General features: G+C 40.2%; 1 long non-coding RNA gene across 1 annotated transcript in view; it reads right to left on the reverse strand.

The window, feature by feature from the left end:
* The window catches only part of LOC109322604, a 25846-nt gene extending 23057 nt beyond the window's left edge, over positions 1-2789 (reverse strand). The window contains exons 1-2 of the long non-coding RNA XR_002104428.1: positions 2718-2789; positions 902-906 (exon numbers count right to left, since the gene is read on the reverse strand). This is a non-coding gene — a long non-coding RNA (uncharacterized LOC109322604). The remainder of the gene's footprint in view (positions 1-901; positions 907-2717) is intronic.
* Positions 2790-4159: the final 1370 nt, after the last annotated feature.

Raw genomic sequence — 4159 nt, forward strand, 5'->3', positions numbered from 1 at the left:
CCTGGCAGCACCTGGTAAGTGGGGGCTTTTTTCCCCTGAAGAGCTGGGCTGGGCAGGGCTGGGAGAGCTGGTGGGGGATGGGGCCTGTGTGATTCCGAGATTCAGCTGATTCGGCAGCAGCTCAATCTCCAAATCAGATCTGGCCGAACTGATCCGGGACAGTAATTCAAATCACCCAATTGAATCACTGTCCCCCGAATCGTCCAAATCTGAAGCGAATACTAGCTGTTTTGCACAGGCCTAGTAATTAGCATCACTGTTAAGTAGTCCACTCCTCTGAGGCAGGCATTGCTAGGTGGTTTACAGTTTAGCAGGCAGCTCACTGAAAGGAGCACGGCTTATTTGATGGCACTGGTGCTGGACACAGTAACTTTACTATGTGAACACAGACTAAATTTACAAACCTAAAACACTTGAAAAAATAAATGCAATATATAGTGTATAGAAGTCATAAAACTCAGTTTTCATTGCATCTGATCACAAGTTCAGGAATTTGCCAAGCAATAAAATAATTATGAATACATCAATTACTCTGTAATAGTACCTCAGCCTAAATGGTTATTGTCAATAAAAACTATATTTAAGTCAATAAATCCCCTTAACTATTAGCATTACAATGAAGTTTAAAAAAGGAATAAATTTGAATTCCTTTCCAAAGGAATATTTGTTTGTGAGTATTTGGTTGTTCGCTAAGGTTCAGTGAACTCCGCCCACAGAGGTACAGAAATCAGTTCAAATGTATCTAACAATGGAATCAGGAAGTATTTTTTCTCAGGTTGGAGCATGTTAATTACATTTCACTATTGTTTCTAGTCAGTTGCACTATCTGGCTTTCAATTCTTGAGATTCCAAAGAGTTTAAGGAAGTGCTTGTTTAAAATAACTTCAAATTAAAACTAAACTCTGCCTTAATTTCCCTATCTGCAAAATGGGGCTAAAATACTGGCTTTAGCTGTGAAGTACTTGGAGATCTACTGAATAAAATGCTGTACAAGACCTAGCTATGAGCATAAAACAATGGAAGCTGTCTTATTAATCTTACAACACAAAAGGAAACAATCAAAGTAACTGAAGTCCGTGGATGGTCCCAATGAGACGAATGGAAACTGCCCACATTAAGAGTTGCTCACATGCATAAATGTTTTCAGACAGGTTTCTATTTGAGAAACTTGAGAGGACTATCCTTTAATATAGACACAATAATGTAGAAAAGTGACCAGAGCTAAAATAGGAGGCAAAAAAGAAAAAAGAGATGAATTGTAGCAGTAGAGCTAACTTTTCACATAATTTGCCATAAACTATTCCCTAATCCAAAGTAATAACTTTAAAAATTGTTGCATTCTTTTCCAGGATTACATGCGGGTCATAATACTTGTTTTGTTTTCACTAACGTATGAAAAATGACAATAGTATAAAACTTACACCCAACAACTATTAATATAAAATCAATCTACATAGGCTCAGATTATGGAGGCCCATAGTCACGGTGAGCACTTAAAGGAGCATTTTGATTGTGCATTCATGTTTATGACTCAGTCCAATTTACCATAGCCAGATTTTAACCCCATTTTTTAAGCTTGATTAAATATAATCACAAAACGATACAGAAAATTTACAAATAAACTCAGAGGTTCTTCAAAATGACCTTGACAAGCTACTTTCATAAAGCCTGATTGTAACAACTTTCATTTACAAATCATTTCCATCTTGTATAATTTCAGTGAACTTTTAGGGTAAAAACAAGTGTTCACTGCACCCCGTTTTGGTTTAGATGACTTGCTTTAAGCTACCAAAACCTAAACTGGGAATGGTGTGTGCAGGTGTTCACTGCTGCTAGGAAAGGCACAGGCAGCCCGAGGTAAGTAATGCAGATGTTGGGGAGGGGTTGGCAGGATTGGGGGGCTGGGAGACTGGTGGGTCTGTAGGGGGCTAATAGCCCGGTTGGTGCCAGGGGATAGAAACAGTACAGCAGGAGGGCTGGGGTGGTTGGCTGGGCTTTCCCAGCTTTGGGGGGCTGTGCTATGAACACGGGCAGGCATTCACTAGATTGGGTTAACACAGGTTGATCTAAAAGTGGCTCACCTCCCAACTTACATTGCGCATGCCATTTTTGGGGGCAATTCAACCAGGCATTTAGATTGACTTAACCTGGATTAGGCTGATCTAAATGTAATGCTTGTATGCACCTTAGTAACTAGCATACAGTGAATGGAAGTGCTGTCTCTTGTGCCCATCAGCCACAGGCTTCAGTGGAACTAATCATGTAAGTAAGCGCTGGCAATGGACTTGTAATAAAAACGTCATCCACCACTGAAAAGCAACCGCTTTAAGAGAAGGAATGCTTAATGGGCCACAACACAACACGGTTTTAGCAAAAAAATAAACAGTGCACTTTCTGCAACTAGCAAATCCTCACATGTCTCCCCACATGCAATGACTCATATTAGAGTCTTGGACAAGTCCTTTAGAGTGGTCCTCAACCTTTTGGGACTAGAAGCATCCCCCCCCCCCAACCCCACCCACTGGCCTCAAGGCACCCTCCACCTGCTCCACCCCCATCATAAGTTTTGTGAACTGAGTGGCACTTAATTTAAAAAATCAATTTATATATTAAAGTCCTTACCTTCTTACACCGGGGCTGGGAGGATCAGCTAGGCAGGGACAAGCCTGACCGTGGCTTATCAGACTAGCGTATCTGCTTACCGCCTCACATTTCACTTATCTCTTCACACCTCACTGCACCCTTCAAAGGATCTGGTGACACCCCAGGGTACCCCAGCACCCTAGCTGAAAGTCCATTACCTTGACTAGATTTAACTGTATATCTATGCTTAATGGAATCTAATTACCCTATAAAATCATCCAGGCCCTGGAGCCAGAGGGCCCGTTTGTAGATACTCTAGCAGGATTTTTGTTTTGTAACAGTTCACATGGTGGGATATTGCATTTTTCTGCCAAGAAAGTGCAGGCAGTCTTGCACACTAATTCTGTCTGGAAAGGATGCTTTCTTGAATATTATTAAAACCCCTCATTTTGCATGGAGATTTTTTTATACCTTCACCATAACGGTTATCTGAACACCCAGCTGACTTAGGTGTGGCATGACATGTAACCCCTGCTGCCTTAAGATGACTCCCCCCTCACCCACTCTAAATAAAAAAAGGGAAGCTCCAAATTAAAGCAGGTCCCTGCGATTGATGAAGAAAAGCCAGATAAAGCTTTATTTATGCACATATCCTGCCTTCAGAAGCTTCTTACTCTTTATTCACAACTGGACACGGGCAGACAAGCTCCGTATTCTCTAAACAGCCAGGAGCAAAAGGGAGCAGTCACCAACACAGGATCAGGCCCCAGAATTACTGATCAGTCCCAAGGGCACTTAAATGACATCTTTCTAAATACTAATTAGGAAAATATTAAGCTTGTTTAATTAACTCTCTAACAGCCTTAACCTTTGTATAGCTGTTTTTCTGGAAGTATAAGAACTGCTTTAATTTTTAAGAAAAAAGAACTCACAAATATTGCCCTAGAAGCTCTAACCCCTCCCCCCACCCACCCTTGCAAACCAGGGGATCTGCTTTATTTTTTTTCTCTACAAACACTGTACTATTATACTTATTAATTGATTTTCCTAGACAACGTTCTCAAAATGTCAGAGGGCTTCTGCCTTTGTTCAAATCTCTTAGCACTGTTTATATAATCTCTACCTAATAAGTTTTATGTTCAGGTTCCTAACAGTGTTAAGAATGATTAAAATAGGTCTTCTAGCTTCAAACCTAGATTCTGTAGGTCATCCAGTGTCCTTCCTAATGGATAAATGCAGTAATTTATCATCATCAGTCACCATCAGTATTGTTCTTTTTACTATCATATATTCATGAACATTACTCGATACAGCTTAGTGGAGCATAAAAGAACTGCATGATTAAAGTGAAAAGGTACAGAGTTTGAGACAGCTCAGGTTTCATAGTGACTGCATAGACCTGAGAAATGACATAGGTCTTTTTAAGGGTGAGAAAGAGTTTGTCATCAAATCATAGCTACCTCCCAGCAGAAGACTAAAGGATATCACTGACAATGAATGGAAGGGCAGCTGTTCAGTTTTCTGTCTAGTTCTTTCAGTACAATATAAAAGAAGGTATAATAATAAGCCATATAAA

The sequence above is a fragment of the Crocodylus porosus genome, unplaced genomic scaffold, assembly GCF_001723895.1.
Source record: "Crocodylus porosus isolate Cpor-Errol unplaced genomic scaffold, CroPor_comp1, whole genome shotgun sequence".
Taxonomy (NCBI): domain Eukaryota; kingdom Metazoa; phylum Chordata; order Crocodylia; family Crocodylidae; genus Crocodylus; species Crocodylus porosus.